The sequence below is a fragment of the Drosophila elegans genome, unplaced genomic scaffold (genome assembly GCF_018152505.1).
Source record: "Drosophila elegans isolate 14027-0461.03 unplaced genomic scaffold, ASM1815250v1 contig_149, whole genome shotgun sequence".
Classification (NCBI taxonomy): domain Eukaryota; kingdom Metazoa; phylum Arthropoda; class Insecta; order Diptera; family Drosophilidae; genus Drosophila; species Drosophila elegans.
The window spans coordinates 23,999,172-24,021,327 of record NW_024545513.1 but is presented as its reverse complement, the minus strand read 5'-3'; the positions used below and the strand labels follow the sequence as shown (position 1 = coordinate 24,021,327).

Below are 22,156 nucleotides of genomic sequence, written 5' to 3'. Positions count from 1 at the left end.
AAATGAATAAAAGTAGTGATATGTTTTATGTTACTCAATGATTATAAAGAAGCATTAAACCGTTAGATTAAATATTTTATTGAAAATATTTCTGGCTCCTGCCAGAGTCCCCAACCACCCAAAAAAAAATATCAAAAAAACTGCAAACAATGAACAAGCTTGAAAAAAAAAAAAGAAAATAAGGAGCACAAAACGAGGGGACAGTAATGCGAATCGACATTTGACTTGCGAAACCTTTATGTCACTCTGTGTACAAAATGGGAATATCTGTTGAATGCCCAATGCGATGTCAGAACCAATTTGACTCCTTTGTATCGCGCAGATCTTTGGGCTCATGGCCAGTCAATAAAGAAATACTTTAAAAAGTCGAGCAAAGCCGAGTCTTTATGACTCTAGACTCTAGAGATTTGGGTATAAATGAAGCATTTGGCCGGTTTGGTTTGGTTTTCTTCCACATCCACATCCACATCCACATCCACATTTCCACATCTACATCTACTTCCACATCCACATCCGCTTCCTCCGAATCTCGTCCTGCTGTCCGCTTCTGTCCCAATCAGTTGTAACATTTCTAGGCTTATCGCTTCAACCCGAGAGAGCGACCCGGGCAAAAAAGAGGCCCACGCTGACATGAGCTCTGGGGACATGCCCATGGGAATGTGGCGTTGTATGTGGCTACACCCAGAAAAAAAACTACCTAAAAAGGGCGCTAAGACCATTAATCGCTATAAGATTAGGAATATATGACCTACACATTTTAGTCCATTTATGACCTAAGGTTTAAAAAAAGTGAATAATACTTATAAAACTCCTGGAATTGGAGTATATTCGCTTCGCTACATGATTGAATTTAGTTCTTATAAGTAAATTTTGATGATATAATATTTGATTTTTCTCTAAATTATTTATTTTTAGTATTCTATAATGAATCAAACATAAAGAAACAATGGCTCTAAACTTTAGTCTAGACATTACCTTAGAAGTAGAAATAATGTCTATAAAACTGATATTTCTCCAATGGACTAACACAGTGGCCTTAAAAAACAGTAATAAAAAAAAAAAAAAAAAAAGGTAGGCAATTTTTTTTATTTTTTTTTATGCATAACCTAGGAAAAAGTCTCCTTTTTGTTTGGGTGTACGGACGGGGATGTGGCTGTGAACGGTCAAGACCGGCCTGGGAAACCGTTTTTCAATGGCTTTTCAAGCTTTTGTTATTTTGGATGCCCCAGGCCATTTTATTTTTGTGGCGAGCTGTTGCCTCGAAACCCCTCGGCTGTGCCTCATCTGGGCTGCATGTGCCAGCCCCTGCAGCAGAAGGACACAGAAGGAGCGCGGTGGATAAGGACTGGACTACTTGTACCCCTTCGTCATTGTTTTTAATCGTCGTTTCGGAATTTAATAATTTCAGGTCGCTGGGCTTGGCCTGGGTCACTGGGGCCCGACCCAGTCGTCCCTTGTCAAAACATATTTTCCCCATTTGTTTTTACTCTTCAGCAACATTTTTACACCTGTTTTGGCATTTGTTTCGGGGCGAGTAAGTGGCTAAAGATGATCTGGCTGGTGCTTTCCCAGCTGGACCTGTTGTTGCCTCTCATTATTCAGTTCTGGTCCCAATTATGAGTACTATGGCCAAGGTCGTGCAGTAGCTTTTCGTTTATTTTTCGTTGCGCATGTATTCATTATCTGTACTTGGCCTTGGAAACAATGTTATAAGGTTATAAGACGTCGGCTTATGTCAGACAGAAGAAACAAATTGGTCTGTCAAATAATTTTAAATACAGTTCTGACTTTAAGTTTTCAGAGCTTTTAGTCAGAAGTTGGTAAGGCAGTAAAAAATACTTTTTAATTTTGCCTTTTTCACTTCGTTGCAAAGTTAAGTAATTTCTTGAAATTGACTTGTTTTGTGGTCGTTAGGTTTAAAGGGAAATCTATAATATAATCTATAATATAATCATAATAATTTTATACTATAGTATATTATAAATAGTATGTTCGTTAAACATTTTTAATTTTTTGCATTTCTCGAAATTATAATAATAGTCAAATAATGGCAGTACCTCCTTAGTTTTATTAAATTTTATAGTTTTGTTATAGTAGAATTATTGTGTCTTAATCAAGGGTTTATTTTTAAGAAAAATAACTTATTAAATTGAATTTCATATTTTTTTGTTGTATACATTTTTTGCCTGCAAGAGTTTGCATTTGCAACATTTAAAATGTCATTCTTTAAAATTCAGATCCTCTTTTTCTAGTTTTAAAGGCGCATGTGTTGCACTGGCCATTAACATCACCACCACTACAAAATGCGGAAAACTGAAGGAGACATAGGATTTGTATCCAACAAATGGGATGGAGATTTATTCGTTGGACGCAGCAAGGCCGAGGGGCATTTACACACACGTGATGCATTCGTAGCCATTAAGATAAGTAAAGTCCCTCGGACAATGGGAGCGGCACGTGCGTGACAAGTAAATTAACAAGCAATCCCAAAGTCCGCCCCTTTGGGCCACAATTATCTGTCGAGCGACCATAAAAATGCTCAATTACAGCAGACACCACCGCGCTTTCCAATATGTGTGCCACACGTGCTCCCAGCTAAACATGCAGGCATCAAATAAATTATGAATTTACTATCGCCAAACAATTTATCATGAGCTCTAGTTCAAATTTTCGATTGTGTGTGATAAGCCAAATGAGAGCGAAAATCGGAAAATCGGTAGAGGAAACTTTATGCGGGCCACTGCAAACTCGCCAAGATACTTTCGAAATAAATAAATATTAGGTCTTATCCCACCAAGGTCTCTTTGCACAACCTGATTTCCCATCTGAATTGTTGTTATTCTGCATCCATAGAGAGCGATTTATATGAGTTCCCAACATATCATATATGTATCTGAGACATAACTGAGATGAATAATTGTTAATTAAAAGGACATTCAAAGGACTCCTTCCAATTACGGTTCAGCTTTCGTTTGTTGTGTCTATTTGCTTTGGCTCTTCTGCTGCGGATTACCACGACATCAAAACCGAAACCGAGTGCCCAGAGTTCTCCGAAGCAAGATGTTTGTGGAAGTGTGTGGAATTAATATTCTAATTATATGCCATAATATCCAGTATTATAAATTTGAGAAATCTTTGACGACAGTGTGAATGGGGCCAACATGAAGGTTCACTCTCAAATTGTAATTAAATTAATTGAAAATTGTTTAAAAAAATTATCTCAACCTTTGCTCCTTCTGAATCTCGTAGAAATTCTTGATTTAAATTGAGCAATATATTTGGGTATTGTAAATTTGTTTATATATTTGGGGCACATAGATGTAAGTATTTTGGAATGTTCAGTTTAGTTTTGCTCACTTTAATAAAGAAGCTCAATAACAAAGTAATTATCACAGCAGTCTTTTTTATACCCTTGCAGAGGGTATTATAATTTCAGTCAGAAGTTTGCAACGCAGTGAAGGAGACATCTCCGACCCTATAAAGTATATATATTCTTGATCAGCATCACTAGGCGAGTCGATCTAGCCATGTCCGTCTGTCCGTCTGTCCGTCCGTCTGTCCGTCTGTCCGTCTGTCCGTCTGTCCGTCCGTTTATATGCAAACTAGTCTCTCAGTTTTAAAGCTATCTGCATGAAACTTTCCCAAAAGTTGTCTTTCTATTGCAGGTAGTATATAAGTCGGAACGAGCCGGATCGGACGACTATAGCATATAGCTCCCATAGGAACAATCGGAAAAATAAATGAAAAAAAAATTATAACTTTGCTGTTTTTTAATTTTTTATTTAGTTCTTCGACATTTAGTAATGGTTAAATATTTCCGATTTACGGTTTAAATTTCATCAAAATCGGACGACTATAGCATATAGCTCCCATAGGAACAATCGGAAAAATAAATGAAAAAAATTATAACTTTGCTGTTTTTCAATTTTTTGTTTAGTTCTTCGACATTTAGTAATGGTTACATATTTCCGATTTACGGTTTAAATTTCATCAAAGTCGGACGACTATATCATATAGCTCCCATAGGAACAATCGGAAAAATAAATGAAAAAAAATTATAACTTTTCTGTTTTTTAATTTTTTGTTTAGTTCTTCGACATTTAGTAATGGTTAAATATTTCCGATTTACGGTTTAAATTTCATCAAAGTCGGACGACTATATCATATAGCTCTCATAGGAACAATCGGAAAAATAAATGAAAAAAATTATAACTTTTCTGTTTTTTAATTTTTTGTTGAGTTCTTCGACATATAGCAATGGTTAAATATTTCAGAATTATGGTTTAAATTTTATCAAAATCGGACGTCTATATCATATAGCTCCCTTAGAAATAATAAAAATATATAAAATAACTATCAAATAATTAAGCTGCAAATCATCATAGCTTCAATGTTTTTAAACATATACGAAAGTAAATCATAATTTTAATGTCTTCAAAAATGTTTAATTCTTGCAATAGCTGCAAGGGTATATGAACTTCGGCTTGCCGAAGTTTGCTTTCTTTCTTGTTTTAAATTGAAAGTATCAAATAATAATGGTTTTCGATTCCTGGCTTTTACAAAAACATTAAGTAATGAGATATTCTTTTTCAAGGGATTGGTAAAATGTAATATGCAATAAATAATTTCATCTTTCAATTAATTTGTCTTTCGAATTCCATATATTTAAAATGAAATATAATTATATATTTAAAGTTTAAATTAAATATATACAATTTGATACATATATGTGTGTCAGTGCGGAAGCCAGCCAAACGTAAAAAAGTTCACATCATAATCATAATTATTCCGTTTCTCGCTTATCAAAAAGTATAACATCTGCATTTTGTTGTTGAAACAATTCAAAGTTGAGCAATTAGTTGAGCCAACTTTATGGCTGGCATGATGAATGCACTCAAAACTCACCAGGTTCGTTGGAAAATAAGTTCCGAGGACGCCGTAACTTTGCTTCGTCCTTCCTTCTGTGCTTTTTACGTGTGCGCGGTGTTGGGATTATCAGTGTTTATGTTTGGTTTGGAGGACCATGGCGATGACGGTTGGCTGACGGTGACACCCTGCAAGATCAGAGGAACGAAAAGAGGTTAAGTCAGTTGGCGATGTAATGATGGCAAATTGATTAACATATTGATTGGCTTTTGGTGCACACACGACACACAGCCCAGCAACTGCTACCACTTGTCACTTGCACGTGGAAACAACCAAACGGCATCAGCGCCAGCTAAATTGAGCACAAAGTGAGTAGTGAGTCGCTGCAAAAAGGCAAACTCATGCCTGCCAGTGCGATGTGTTGGCGTCGATCAACTGTTAGCGGTTGCTTATTAGGCACCTAATCGACCGTGCCTCCTCCAGTATTCCGTATTCCGTATTCCGTATTCCGTACTCCGTACCCCATGTCCCATCATATCCCGCATACCAAATGCCCCATCCCGTATATCCGCCCAAACATCCAATCCGGTGCATACAAGTCTCATGGCACGCAAACACGTGAGTAGACGAGCGTTGCGATGATTGACAGGCGCAGCCAATTAAGTGGTGTTCCCGGCAAACCCAGGACTCACTAGGTATCTCGAATCGGGAGTCGGGAATCGGGCTCCAGGCGGATTAGGTGGTATATATACCCTTACCTGATGTTCTAGTTGCCACCAACTACCAGCTACCAGTTTCCGGTTGCCGATGTGTGTATGTGAGTGTATCTGCCGCTGGACTGACTGACTGACGATGGATTTATTTCAGCACAAAAATGGCAAACAGGAAACATAGGAGCACAAAGGAGAAACAGAACCACTGAGGGTGACGGTGAGTGTGTGTGTGAATGTGAGGGTGCTGCGACAGCTGCAGCTGCAATTGCGAATGCAACAGCCACTGCATTGTCACGACGACAGCTGCCCTGGCAACAGCAACATCAACATCAACAGCAACAACACCAACAACAACAACAACAACAGAAAGCAGAAAGAACAGCAATAGAATTGCGGTAAGTGCGGATGAAATCGCCAAACCAACCCCCTTCTTATTGCATCCCCTACCCTGACTATAAAGTATTTGATTTTCAGATATGATATTAATTCAATAGGGAGCTCGCTCTGTTATCGAATAAACATTTGGTTCATTGTAAGGCGGGTTGCATTGGATACTTTATCGGTTTGGTAAAGCCGAAGGACAGGCAGGCTTAACATTGTTTTTCTGGAAAGAATTTTTAGCAAAAGGTCGCAGTTCGAATTTCTTTAAGGTTAGTTGATTTTTTTTCTTTTTTTTAGCACTGTTGACAAATTTGAAATTTTTCATTATTAACGAAACTAGACAAATATCAGCTGTTAAAATTGAGAAATTTTAAGTTTACAAAGACACAAAAACAAAAGTCACAAAAACCTTTATTTAAATGGGTATGCGAGTATCCAAAGTCATAAATCAGACGAAAGTGAGTGTTATAGTTTCTTAATCTTATTGACATTTGTCAACCCTGGAGCGAATTTCATCTAACCATTATAAGGAAAAATACAAAATTATATGAATTTCAAAGCAAGCTTGGCAAATAAAAGACTTTGAGTTTAGATTAACAAAGACCAAAACATATATAACTTCTCTTAAATTAATGAGTACCAAGCAAGTATCCTTAAGTCAGAAATCTTACGAAAGTTTATATTGTTTATATTGATATGAAACTGCTTGCCTAATTTTAAAACCATCATGTTTGCGTGTTGCAATCTCGGGATGAAGATTGCTCTATCTGTGCTCTAAATGGTGGTTGGTGGTTGCCTGCCACACAATTTGCAAACCGCGTTAAAGTGCCGTCTGGCAAGAGTCAAAGAATCATTCTGCAGCCAGAAAATCCGGCAAGAAGAACTTCATCTGGTTGGCCCAGCATGAAAAGGACGAAGAGGACGAAATGAACGAGAAGGGCACATTGAGTTTTCGCCTTCTAGCTGGTTAGGAATTCGAATTAAAGGTTTCATGATGGAGTCTGCTTTGGCTGCGCGCTCAAAACTGCAGCAAAAATTTGCATAAGCAATTACGGGCGCTTTTTGAGCGATTCAGGGGGAGTGCAGCACAAATATTGTCGTTCGTCGTTCGCCGTTTCGTAGTCGTCTATATCCGTCTATCCGTCTATTCGTCTATTTTACCGCCAGGTCGCTGCTCGGCATTCTGACTAGGAAATGAGAATGGGAAGGGAATCGGTGGATGGAGATGGAGATTGGAATTGGCTTGGGTGACGACATCGTCGAGAGTCGTCGCCAAGAGCCTGCCACGAAATTTGTAATGCATCAAAACAGAAATAACAAGTGTCGGCAAAAATGCAACATTGCACTTAAGCATCGCAAGGTGTGCTGAGGTGGAGAAAGTTGAGGTTACAGGGACGATTACTGGGCCAGGAGCAAACGGAATGAGTGATTCCAAGTACGCCTTATTATGGATCCCTCTTGTCGGGATTTCAATATGATCAAAGAACCCTCTTAATGAGCAGGCATTCAGTTGTTGCTAATGTCATTTTAAATTCACGTTTCTGATCCTTCGATTGTTCTGAGCTTTAAATTTAAGATTGATATAAAATAGTTTTGCAAAGATAATAAGGTTGTGTTGTAAAAATATTATATCCAGCTCTCAAGTTTAGCAAGGCAAATAAAATAAATAAAACGAGGCTATCAACCGATAATGATTCCATTATTAAGATCTAGTAACAAAATATGCGACAAAAAATATATAGAAATTTTATCACTTAATAAGCATATCTAATAAGAGCTCTGAGCGGTTGCACTAAAAATAATGTCTTAAATTGCAATGTTTGCATAGGGGGGAATATGCTGTGAAACCCGGGGAGATGCGCTACATAAAATTCATACCATAAACTGCAGCTCGGCGAAAAAAAGGGGGAAAAATACTGTAGGACTTCTTCCTTAACTGAACTTTGAGGAAATCGACAGACAGTTTGAGAGCTGTGCAAATTTCACGGCTGCTAACAACATTTATTTGTGAGTCCATTTCGAAGGAGTTGCAGACAATTAAAGTTGCAACTTCAAGACGCTGAACTCCTCTTCCAAGTTGTTCGTTAAACTCTACTATAAGTGGCCATTTTATTTGTTGCAAGCCTTCAAAGGTAGCGAAATTCAGCAGCATTTGCCGCCACGCCCTTGTCCTTTCGCTAGTCAGCTTGATTTATGGCTTGCGCAATGTTTCCGAGCTGCATTCAATGCATCGACGCTATCTCAATCAATCAATTTTGCATAATACTATGCTCCTCCACGTGGCATTTGTTCACCCCTTCAGACAGTTTTATTATTTTTTTCCTAAAGCTTGCGACACATTGAAGTTTCTTCAACCCCATAAAAAGTATTTTTTCTTTAAAGGTACATTTTTTAAGCTTGCAAAATCTATTTTTAAAGCTAAAAAATATATGGGAAACGGTTTTGTGTGTAGAAATGTAGTTGGGAAGTAGCTTGGCTATTATATGGTAAATGCTTAATATGGTACAATGAAAAAAAAAATAAGTTCAATTTACTAAAAAACTGCAGATCTTACACTTAAAGTTTAGAACATACACAGATAAAAAAATAGAACATACACTGATAATTAAGTTAGTTAGTTAGTTAGTTAAAGTATTTAATTTTATTTTTGTTGTGTTATATTTAATTCACATTGTTTTATATATATTTTTTTATACATTTTTTGTCAAATACACTTGTTTTAGAAACTTTCCATCTGATGTGAATTGGTCTTAATGTGTTACAAAAAGTACATATGTATATATATGGCGACCTGTGAATTTTCGATTTAATATCAACCAATCTCGCCACTGTATATTTATGGCCAGTAAAATAGTTTTCCAGGTTTGCGGAAGACAGTTCATAATATCTGCATTACTCGGGCGGAGCCCTAGGAAACAGTGTGGTCAAAACTACCACCACCCGGTCGGTCTTAGCCCTCTCCATCAAAATGTATGCCTCATTCAGATACGACCGGCCAGACCGCTAACGGGTTCGTTAGACGTCGACCACTGCAATCAGTTAAACAATGTTGCATATTAACGCGTAACCCAGCGAAATACCTACTCCTCCCCCACACCATTTTCCATTTTCCACTTTCCACTCCCCATATACCGTTTCCCATTTCCCATTTCCCATTTTCCACTTCCACTTCCACATTTGCCAGACTCGAGGAGAGGCCGCAATATCTTTGCATAAATAAAACATAAATTACCGACAGGCGGTTGTTGGTCTCTGCTGGCCATGGCAGGAGCTAGAGGCTCAGGAGGTAGAGGCTCAGGCACAGGCACAGGCACGGCCACGGGAGGAGGCACAAAGGCATCTGGTCGTGGGTCTGGGTGGGCTAATTAAAACACTTGATGGCCTCTTCTATCGTCCGTGCCTCTCGGCCGCCACTCGACGAGTGGGCCGTCTGGTTTCTGGCTTCTGGCGTCTGGCGTCTGGTTTCTGGTGTCAAAACCTCCTCAATCCTAGCTGGCGGCCTTGTTGATGGCGAATTTCGAATGGCCCCCGTCTGATGTTGTTATTACACTTTTATGCTGGTGCCGCTAAAGGGTGTTCTGCTTGGCAGGGCTGGATGTCAGCCCATCCTGGGGGCGTGGTGCCTGCTTTATTACGCGGAAGGGCCAGCTGTCGATGCCCAGTTTTCGTATTCGACCTCCCTCCTCCAGGCAACCCAGCAAATAATCGGACGGTCGGTCGGTTTGTCGGTCGGTCGCTCACCTGTCACGCATTGCAAATTATTTATTGATATTAAGTGCTATTAATTATGATGCCATTTAAGAACGTATTCATTGGAGACTTTTCGACACTGGGTCGGTTTTTGAGGTTTTGCTTTGGTTTGTATAGGATTTCTTTGGTCTGGCATAAATTGATTTCGTGAGGGCAGCCACGGAATTTAAATGAATGCTTCTTAAGAGGAGGAGATGTCAACTGATTTACTTCTTACACTCTAAACAAAATCTGAAAACTTAGGGAATTGCATTTTTTTGTTGGGATTTACTAGCAACGCAAATCGCCAAGAGATATTTTGTAGTCAAATAATTGTTTTTTAGTTTTGAAAAAAAAACACATATATATTTGATAAAATAAAAGGATATATTTAATAAAACGTTGTTGGTAAAGAAAACTGCACATTTTACACTTAAAGATCAGAACACTGTTATAAACAGAACATACATAGCAAATTAAGGATTTCATTTTATTTATAATAATTTTAAGATATATAATTTTTATTCTGAAGAATGTTTAGTCAGTTTTAATATGGTAATGTTTATTTTATGCTTGAATTTTAAGTTTAACGATATTTTCTCAAGAATTACGCTGAGAAACCTAAGACGAACAATGTGCACTAATGTATTTTTAAAATTGACTAAACAAATGAGTAGTTGAGAACCCCAATTAAAATGAGTACAAAATGGTACAACAGACTTTGGCTTTTTACTAGTGTTCATCGGATGACTTCTGTGGACAAGCATTGGAAATGGGCTAACTTCGTAGATGTTGTAAATTGACATCTTACTCGTCTGGTGTATGTGGGTTTATAGAAGGTCACGTGCTAACTCGGTTCATTTTTATGGACATTTTACCAGTGCCTTCGACACGTTTACTTTTAGTGTAAAGCGTCATCCAAAAACGAAGAGTGCTGATAAGTAAAGGAATCAATGGTGGAAAAAGGGGGCGAACCTTATTCTTCGCTGTAACAGTAACGGCAACTTGTTTTAGTTGTCAGACAACTGCGATTGCCAAAAGCATGACAAAAATAAAAAGCAATAAAAATTTCGAACATAAAATTTAACTTTTGCTCCCTCTTTCCGTTAGTGCGGGACATTAAAAATCTAGCGTTGCAGTCTCAGACTACAACTATAAAAAAAGAAGATGAACGAAGGGGATGCAAGATGTGAAATCCCCATGAGCTTTTCACCCGACTTATCTTATTTGAGCCAAACGGCGTAAGTCGTTAAAACCAAGCGGATTTCGCTATTGAATCTTTGCCGGACCTTTTGTCTAAGCCTTGCCCACTATTTTATGGCTTAAGCTGATGCAAAACTCTTTCAAGAGGAAAAAGTAATCAGATAGACTTGTTAAATTGAAAACTATTGCGAAATAAATTTGTTAATATAGTAAGTATTCCTCAAACATTCATTATTACTTTCGTAACAAAATTAAAAAAAGCTCTATTTTTTTCTTGTACACCCTTGCAGATTAATTTGCGTTCCCAGCACCTTAAGCTTATCTTCCGAGTACAATTTCCTTCCCAAGGACCTCATTAAAATGCTCGAATTGACAGTAAAATGCTGCATTTTGGGTGATAAAACGAACTGCCAGTAATATTAAACTGTCGATGCAGTTGGACAAAGTAGCATTAAAAATCGCCGTCACTTTTAAGTCAAATGTCGTAACATTCCTTCATGCTTAAGGTATTCTCTTCTTTACTTTGGGTAAGAAAACAAAGAATTTGTATGCGAACAGAAGAATAGTGACGAAGAAAAATACTTTTGCTTAGACAAATTGAAACTTAGTGGGAGTTTTTTTCCATTAATCTCAGAGGAACTAGTGCGTATTACTTAGTCTCAGGGTGTGTTTACTGGCAGTATGTGTATACTTGGATAGATTAAAATCTGACTTGAGCTTAATGGAGCAGCTCGGTGCTTTATATAACTTTTAGTGGCGCCATCGTCCAGCTGTGGATTTTTTTGCCCACAAATTTCATTTGGGCGATTTAATCAAGCGAGTCAGGCCGAAAACCGCCCATTTAAGTAACGTGCAAACCTCACGAACGAACAGCACAGCACAGCAAACCTTAGGATCTAAAAACGGTGCAGGAGGTGGAGTGTTTGGCGGCTCGGGTGCTCGGGTGGGTAGCCACATAACGTTCCAAATAATAAACGAAATCAAATTAATGTAAATCGCGTCGTACCCATACTTTCCCGTTTACGTATACTACAATTTTAATAGCTACTGCGGTTTTGCGTGCAATTAAACATTTCGTCTCGGCAGGCGGAGAAAACCAGAGGTGTCGAAGGAGCTGAGTTTAGGAGTTGAGTTGCGTTGCGTTGAGTTGAGTTGAGTTGAGTTGAGGAAGCTCAACGGGGAAGGGAAGCAGTTGATGGGGGAGAAATGATCGGGGAAATAACTCATAGAGCTGTAATGGCAAGGTGAATTGAAAAACAAGGGTTTAATGGAGTTTAATTTTCTCATTTTCATTTTCGTTTTCATTACAACGGAATTTTGGGTAACAGAAGACTGGCTTAGAATAGCCAATATGTTTTATTCCTTTGTCAAATTCCCCAACAATGTTTGCCCAAGTTACACGAAGTTGACTTTTTGGCGTCATCATCCGTTGTGAAGGGCCCTCTTTTGTGAGTTGTCTCGTTGGACACTTTTTTTTCCGACTTATCACGTCGCTAGGCCAGCCAAGTCATCCCCAGTCTGTTGCCTCACAATGCCAGTAGTCTCCTAGAGTAGTCCTCTGTGTCCTTGGCTAATGCTGAAGATCTTTGTTTCACTCCCGGTGCTCCCATTCCATTGTCTGAATCGGTATTCATATTCCCGTCAGGGGGCAAGAAGGATTGTTGGCCGTCGCCGGAGCTGGGACACATTCTCCGTTCTCCATTCTCCGTTCTTCATTCGCCACTCCTCCAGTTGCCCATCTAGCCACCTCCCCCATCTCCTCCTTTATGGGCCAAAATATCGGACAAGCACTTGTCACTTTCCACTGCAGTTGGCAACAGAAACAGGCGACACGAACGGAAGGCAATGGGTTGAACACACAGGATGGTGCAGCGTCTCGCATGGCTGATGCTCTAAAAATGCATGGCAGATGCCACAGAGGCCATGGAATGAATAGGTCATTAACTTTGGCTAGCATCCTCCACTTCCACTCACTCTTCTACTTCAAGTGCGGTCTTAAATTGATTGAAGCGATTTCAAAGACATCCGGTGTTTGGACACTGGACGAAATTTTGATTACGGCGAGAGTGGTTGGATCAGGTGGGATAAACAGACAAATCTGGGTAACGTTTTCGTTTTATTTTTGGCTTTTCCCGTTTTCCCATTTTTCCTTCATACCGTTTCACCACTCACCATTTACCATACACCATACACCACACACCATTCCATTTAAAAAGCAATTTGATTTATTTGCCATGCAAACGCCAAACAGCGACAAGAACAATGCCATTCGTTGGTTGTTGCTCGTGTTGTTCATGTTGTTGTTCGTGTTGTTGTCGTGGTTGTTGCTGTGGTTCCTGCTGCTGCTGCTGCTGATTTGGCCCGACTCTGTTTTTGTCAGCCAGCACTCGTTACACGAAACATACCCGAGCCAGACTGACTCCACAAATATGTATATATAGCCCAATGTATAATTATAATGGCATTTTGCCAAAATGCTTTACAAAACAGAAAAAAAAAACCAAAACAAAACAAAAAAAAAGAAAACCAAAAAAAAACAGTACAAACACATGTTTCTATGTCAAGGCGATATGCCCGATATAAGGGCGTGGTAATAATTGGGTGTGGGTGCTGTATACACATTGCTGGCCGACTCAATTGCAACATGGCGCATTAGGCTATGCTAAACTTTCGCCAGGACGCAGACCGACACAAACCGACATGATAGCTGAACTGTAGCTGTGATAGCATGCAGCATTCCACAGTAAACTGAATCAGGGAAACTGGCACAACAATGGGTTCGGTCTTTCCGAGGACATAATCCACTATTTATACCCTTGCCAAGCGCATTACAATTTTGGTCATCGGCTTGAAACACAGCAGTCTTCTCTCTTATGCAGGACATATATACAGTCGGATCGGACGACTCATACTTATGTTCTTGTGTTGCAAAGCCATCGATGTAACTATCAATAATATCGATAATGAGAATAGGTTGCTTATTATCGACTGCTCTGTTTATTCCTAATGCAATGTTAAAGGAAAATTTACTGATCTTAGATGGATCTCATTAAGAAAAAAGGTTTCGTTAAATTCTTATAAATTCTTCTTTTGCTCCTAGTATTTTAATAACCTTAATCGTCGATATTATCAATAAACGCACCCAAAATTTACAGATACAATCGATACGACCATCATCGATAGTTTTGCAGCACCATGATAGCTATGATACTATATAATACCACTCCACTTTAAGTATAAATCAGTGAATAACCTATTTAGCAGCTCGTACTTGGAAAATTTAGAAATATTGTCGTTCTATTTCAATAAAAAAAAATATTTTCTTTAAAAACAACGAAGACATCTCCGATCCCGGATCTCGATCCATCTAATACTGTATTATATGGTGATACTTATCAAGAATACTTTATACCCTTTGCACGATAAGATGACTAACAAAATGGCTCAATATCGATTTCATTGTCTATATCAATATCATACATTGTGAGAACATTGTTTAGCTAGTTAAACCTAAATAAGTTGTAAGGAGCTTTCCGAAATGGCAGTAGGAGACAAGTGAAAGGGTTAACGGACTACGTGAGTTGGTGGTTTTGATGGGAAATTGGTGAGCAGCCAAAGGGGGCAGGACATTATGAAAACGTCGTTGCCGTTGTCGTTGTCGCTGTTGTCGTTGTCGTGGGCAACATATAAATTGCATTTTGGAAAATGTTGCATATCATATATATATAAATGTAAGGGAAAATAAATCAACTTTGTTGACACTTGTCAGTATTTTTCTTTTTTTTTGTTGTATTTCTTTTTCGTTGCCCTGTTCTTGTTGTTGCTGTTGTTGTTGCTGCTGTTGTTGTTGTTGTTGTTGTTGTTGTTGCTGTTGTTGTTGCTGTTGTTGTTGCTGTTGTTGTTGCTGTTGTTGTTACTGTTGTTGTTGCTGCAGTTGGTATATTTGTCGCTGCACTTGTTATTGCTATTGTTATTGTTGTTGTTGTCGAATGTTTATGTTCTGTTTCTGTTTCTGTAGCTATTTCAGTTGCTGCTGCTGCTGCCTTGAATCCAAGCACAAAATTCAGTTTTTGTATGTTCTTTCCACTTCCCCCCCTTGTTTTGTTAAGTATTTTTATACCCTTGCAGAGGGTATTATAATTTCAGTCAGAAGTTTGCAACGCAGTGAAGGAGACGTTTCCGACCCTATAAAGTATATATATTCTTGATCAGCATCACTAGTAGAGTCGATCTAGCCATGTCCGTCTGTCCGTCCGTCTGTCCGTCCGTCTGTCCGTCTGTCAGTCTGTCCGTCTGTCCGTCCGTTTATATGCAAACTAGTCTCTCAGTTTTAAAGCTATCTGCATGAAACTTTCCCAAAAGTTGTCTTTCTATTGCAGGTAGTATATAAGTCGGAACGAGCCGGATCGGACGACTATAGCATATAGCTCCCATAGGAACAATCGGAAAAATAATTGAAAAAAAATTATAACTTTGCTGTTTTTTAATTTTTTGTTTAGTTCTTCGACATATAGCAATGGTTTAATATTTCAGAATTATGGTTTAAATTACATCAAAATCGGACGACTATAGCATATAGCTCCCATAGGAACAATCGGAAAAATAATTGAAAAAAAATTATAACTTTGCTGTTTTTTAATTTTTTGTTTAGTTCTTCGACATATAGCAATGGTTAAATAATTCAGAATTATGGTTTAAATTTCATCAAAATCGGACGACTATAGCATATAGCTCCCATAGGAACAATCGGAAAAACAATTGAAAAAAATTATAACTTTGCTGTTTTTTAATTTTTTGTTTTGTCCTTCGACATAAAGCAATGGTTAAATATTTCAGAATTATGGTTAAAATTTCATCAAAATCGGACGACTATAGCATTTAGCTCCCATAGGAACAATCGGAAAAATAATTGAAAAAAATTATAACTTTGCTGTTTTTTAATTTTTTGTTTAGTTCTTCGACATATAGCAATGGTTAAATATTTCAGAATTATGGTTAAAATTTCATCAAAATCGGACGACTATAGCATATAGCTCCCATAGGAACAATCGGAAAAATAATTGAAAAAAATTATAACTTTGCTGTTTTTTAATTTTTTGTTTAGTTCTTCGACATATAGCAATGGTTAAATATTTCAAAATTATGGTTAAAATTTCATCAAAATCGGACGACTATATCATATAGCTCCCATACAAATAATAAAAATATATAAAAGAACAATCAAATAATTAAGCTGCAAATCGTCATAGCTTCAATGTTTTTAAACATATACGCAAGTAAATCATAATTTTAATGTTTTCAAAAATATTTAATTCTTGCGATAGCTGCAAGGGTATATGAACTTCGGCTTGCCGAAGTTTGCTGTCTTTCTTGTTTCATATTTTTTTCCTCTCTTCGCTTTCATATTTTAGCCCTCTCCGCTACAAAAATGTCAAGCGCACTTGCCCGACCTCCCAGCCACGCCTTTCGAAAGCCCCGCCCCCCAGACGCTCGTCCGCCCATTTGAGTGCTCCTTATGCTTCTGCTGTGTTGACTGACAAAATGCTTCTAAGTGCACAATATTGCTCACATGGCAATGTGGGGGAATCCCCCTGTATCCCGCTGCCAGGGGAGCACAGACTGACAATAAGCAAATGACTAGAGCAACAAGACGAATACGCACAGCACACACACAGCCCACACACAGCCCACACACAGTGCACACACACAGCACACATAGAGCGCACCGCCAGAGCAAGACTTTGGAAAAGTTTTAAAAGCATCTCTCACACTCTTCCTGGGCTAATGCGAGTTTGCCCGGAACTCATTATCTGCTAGATTCACCGGGGCACCGAAAGCTACCTGAACCATAAATACACTTCAAGAAAAATAGTGAAAAGGGGAATACACCTTTAAATCAATTGTTAATAAATTAAATCTACAATAATATCTTAAATATAAAAAATGCTACTATCCTTTTTCTAAAACAAAAGAAAACATACACCAATAAATATTAATATAATGTATATAGATACATATATATAAAAACTGAAGTAGGTTGTATATTGAAAAAAAAATTATTTTTTAAGAACCAATTTTAGACATTTTTAATATAACCCTTTATTATCCATTTGTTATTTTTTAAACAGACAAAAAAAAATGGCTTGAAAAAAAGTTAAATTAATATTCATATAGGGGGGGTATATTTATAGCTGGGGTATAAATAATGTGACTTTTGTGCTCATGATGTTTAATTTTCTCTGGCAGACCCCAGTTTGATTGCTCATGTTTAAAATTGGTTTGTTGTATTTAGAGCAAGCGCATTAGCATTAGTCAGTTGAGATAATCGAAAATGTACCTTAAGGCGAATGGGAACGTCAAAACTGGGAGGCCAGCAGACTCTCATTAGAGTATTCACGATATAGAAGAGCGTACTTTTATGCTAGTTTACCCCCATTTAACTCGAATTTCGCCAAGTTTAGAAGTTAGTTCAAAACTAGACTTTAGTTCCCCCCTGCCATTTGCCGTTGATGTGGCTTATAACAGCGGATAAACAGCACTGGGATGTGATGTGTTGTTTGGGATACATTAACCATTTAAGCATCTCCAATGCAAGGCAATCGCGGGCTATAAATCAGAGTCCATAAAATGCTACAAATGCTACATTTCCCCCTCACTCAGATAACTTATCTTGGAGTCACAAGTCTAAAAATAAAATCAGAGGAATTGGGGGTGTCATATTTTGAACGCTTCGCCTCTCATGTCCGCCCTGATAATATTGAATTCGCCTGATAATGGACAAAGCCGCTTATCGCACACACACTTTCGATAAGTAGGAAGCTTGCGTCGATGACGCTCGACGGCATAAATCAAAAGTGAACGTTAAACAAAAGCGACAAGCGCATGGCATATAAAACAAAATGCAACATTTACTGTGCTCACCAAAAACTCATTCCGTAAACTAGTATAATGATTTGAAACTTTTTAGTATTCAACACAGGGAATATTTAGTTTGTGCTTAATTTAAGTTGGAATTAAAAATTAATAGCAAACGCACCATTACCAAAAACACACAGAATTAAAATAGACAAAAAGTTTTTTAGTCAAATTTTGCGTAGAAGTTCTCCCAAAACACCCAATGCAAAGGCAAATAAATGTAATGACATACACTAAAAAGTGTGCACATTTTGTGCATAATAAATAGCCATAAAAGTTGTATACTCCACATAAACTTGTATGGACCCCATGCTGATCAAGTTTATTTAAACTTTTTACTGAGTGTAAAATACTATATGGCTAATGAATGACATTTGTTTTATTAGTTTCTGTTGCGCTTTCAAATATGGTGGGAAACAAAGGGAATTTTTTTAGTCAAGTACACATTTTGCTTTATTTATTTCTGAAATTTCAAATTCTACCTATCCGTTAACATATATATATATATATATATATATAATGTAATATAACAACCTTCTCAAGCTGTTACATATGTACTAATAAACTTTTTTAAAGTTCATACAAAATATTTGTTTTATTTTTAACTAATTGAAATAAAACACAAAAAAAATATGGAGATTGTTAATGAAAAGCATGCTGCACTTTTTTGATGGGCGAAGCTCTTGATTTGTTTTTATATAGACGATTTTTTTTTTAAATATAAGCAATATTAAAGGAGTAGAAAAATTAGAAGTTTATATATGTTTGTTTTTCTATAACCTACTGTTACTAGAATAAGCATCTTATGTTACAGTGAGATCTAATATTGTTTACAAAATATGTACATCATTACATACTAATTCTTAAGAACCTAAGGTGGACAAAATATAAAAGCAGATGAATGGATGCCTTGAACATTTCGTTAATTAAATAAGTGCCAAGTAAAATAATTTATTTCGTCCCGCTTGTCGTTCATCCGTAGTCAGGCATTCCAGCAGATGAGCTATGGATGTTGGCTCCAGGCATTTTGAATTTTTTTATATTTTTTTTTAAAGTTTATCAGAGGATGCCACGTCTGCCAAAATTTTGGCCCGAGGGGTGATTTCTTGCCCACTTTTGTTTGGCTCGGCACATTTTCGCCCATTTGCGAGGCCTTCTGAATACCCCCAAAATGTTTTTCTCGGCTCGTGCTCAAATCTCTTATCAATCACAAGGGAGCCACATTTGATTTCTGGTTGAAAGAGACAGTTGTGACACCCCAGCTGGTAATTGTTTGTAAATGCTGACCTCTCGGGAGCCATTTCGAGTTGGCCAAGAGCAAAAATCGTGAATGTAGGACAACGTTTGGGGCCCGTCTAATTAGTAGCGGCGAATGGTTGAGTCATGGGGTGGTGGGTGGTGGTTGGGTGGATTGGGTGGATTGGTAGATGGTTTTTGCGGCCTTGAGGGGCTAGGCCGTTACCGCTACCGTTACTGTTACTGTTGCTGTTGCTGACGTTTCGGCTCATGTTGCTGCTGCTGTTGCCTAATGAGCGTCAATTAAAGTGGCATTAACGCAGCTCGACGGCCAAGTGGGACCCAAAGCGATCCGATCAATCAAGGCACAATGGTAAGGTGATTGTCGTACCAAAGGCTTCCCGGCTTCCCTCTTCCCCTTAACCATTGCTTAGCATATTTTCGCCCTGTGTTTCCTTTTTTTACCCCCATCATTTCACTGCTAGTATAGTATTCCCCGTCGTCGTCTTGTGCGTGGAAATAAATTGAGTGGAAATAATTTTTTTATGTTCTCTCTGCCATTATCTGGCAGCCATTTCTCTGTGTTTTGCCTTTTTATGAATTTGTCGTTCGTCTCGTTTGCCATGCCCGTTTTATTGTTGGACTTAAGTAGATTATTTGTTTATTAACACAAAAGGCAGTCGGAGCCCAAAACAAAGGGGTCGCAGAGCGGAAAAGAAATAGGCCGATGTTGGGTCCATTGTTGGTAACTGGCCACACTGGCTCATGGAAAAATAGCCCTATTTTTCATATTTCGTCTGGCCCAACCGTACTTATTATTTGCTTGACTTGCTGACATTCTCGTTAACAGTGCGAATAAAGAAATAACGATTAAGTTGAGTGTTTCAACTTGGAGATACCCTGCTGCCCAGTTTTATGTTACCATATTTGTAGCCTTACTTTCAGAAATTTGTATTTAATATTTAAATTGGGTCCGATTATAGGCCATATCCATGTTGTTAACACAAACATATTTAAATTATTGCATTTCCTTATGGTGCTTTCTATGGCTTTAAGATTCTAAAGGCTGTAGACTGTTCCAGGAATTCAAAGTTCTTTTATTTTTGTATGTCACAAACAGCCAACATAACTTTTTTACAAATAATTTCAAAAGTTTTTGTATATGCCAATTTACTTATACCTGTGTATACCTATGCAAACTTATTTCTCTCAGAAACATTAATTTACAAAAATGAAAAAAAAAACAGTGTGGGTGCTATAGAATTTTATGGTTTACCGGGGCGGAAGGGGGTGTGGCCAATTTCTGATTTCGTTCGTCATTTGAACTTTGTCAGTTCCGCGCGCGCATCGATTGCCCGACTCGACCGTTTATTTATTTTTGCCCATCTTGGAGCAGATAGCGGATAGTGATGTCACCGGTGATTCCTTTCCTTCCCCCCAAGAAACTCGGATCTCGAAACTCGGCACTCGGCGGATGTTGTTCAGAGAAGAGGCCCCGTGACTGAGGCTCATTATCAGAAGTAATTTAACTTTAAGGGTGCTCCTTCGTTAACGAAGGGTCTCATTTGCGCCCCAGCTTCAGCTCTTAACTAGCAGCTGTTCCGGTCATCTGAAAGCTGCCATTTCCCGAAAAAGTTCGAAATTTGCCTAGAGCTATAGCTGCTGGACCTCTTTTTTTTAATATAAACTAAGTTAATATCTAATTCGACCTATGACAGCAGTATGCGTTAGTGGTTTTAGCTTGGAAATTAAAAATATTTGGGGTGCAACAGAAATCACTAGGGTTTTTGAAACTAATTATAAAGGTGTATAAAAGTATGCAGCAATATATTTAAAATAAAAACTTCCGTTAGATTTGTTTGGACATTTTTTTTGTGCATACTTTTGGGTATATGTTAAAATTAAAATTTGGAATTTAAAATATTGTAGACCTATGTTAAAACAAAAAAAGGTTATTTGTATATTCAATATATTTTATCCAATCAATTTCTAAATTCCTAAGGATTTGCTTCTGCTACAAATGGCAAATCGTCTTTGGATTATAATTTAAATATTTCGTCGAAGGTGGGTGGCCAAAATATTGATCCAGTGCAGTTGGTGGCGCATTTGCATTTCCAGCTGGGTACAGAACGGGGCGGCGGGGGTGTTTGTTCGGAATGCAATTTCTATGTTTTCTTGCAGAATACACAAACATAAATATAAACGAGCTTGCCGCGAGCGTTTCGCATTGGAGGGACACAGGACACCAGACGGCTTTTAAAGTCGCTGCTGGTTGGTGAAAATGTGCTGCTGGCGCTGACAATTGCAGCGATTTCTTTGTAATTTCATCGATTTTGGCAACGACTTTGCGCTCCTCTGATGCCTGATAAAATTAATGAACATTCAGAGCTCTGACCTGAAAAATGAAATGCACCAACGCAGCGCTGTCGTTTCGCCTTGGCAGTTGTTGCTGCTGATGTTGCAGTTTCACTTGATTTCTAAAGCGATTGCTGGGGCAGAGGGGGTGGGATGGGGTAGGGTAGGGTAGAGTATGGTAGGGTTGGGGGTTTTAGCAACCTTTGGATGATTGAACAGGCACACAAAGGCAAAATCAATTTATTTGCGATTATTTAACGGCTGCAACAACAGCAGAGCTGAACAGCTAAATCAACTGCTGCAGGCCATCTCGGAACAGATATACCCAAACGGAACAGCACAGTTGAATGAATAAACAAGATATATTCGTCAATAAATAACGACGAAATAAAGTGAAATCCGTTTATTGCAACTAATTGCATTCAATTGAACTTTTATGCATTTCATGCGTCACCCTACGAGTTGAGTTGAGTTGAGATGAGTTGAGTTGCTAATAATGTATCGGGGAACTGTACTTGTAGCTGCTCCTCCTCAGTTAAGTAAACTCTGCCACGGGCTAAATCAACAATCGACTTTGCAGTGCTCTTGGCATTCCACAACGAGTGTAAATCGGCCCGAGGATGCAGTGGATGCAGTGCCTGCTGCTGCATATTAAACTGTTTTCAAAGGAAAGGTCAAGTGGGCGGTCAGTGCCATATAGACATTGCTGTCGGCAACCGATCGCAGCAATTACAGCAACAGAAAGCCTATAGCCTACA

At 38.2% G+C, this 22,156-nt stretch overlaps 1 protein-coding gene across 2 annotated transcripts in view; it reads right to left on the bottom strand.

The window, feature by feature from the left end:
* The window catches only part of LOC108134829, a 113,729-nt gene that overhangs the window by 29,620 nt on the left and 61,953 nt on the right, over positions 1-22,156 (bottom strand). For both annotated transcript variants that reach the window (XM_041707148.1, XM_041707149.1), the window contains exon 3: positions 4,906-5,054. The gene's annotated coding sequence lies outside the window, so the exon portion shown is untranslated. The remainder of the gene's footprint in view (positions 1-4,905; positions 5,055-22,156) is intronic.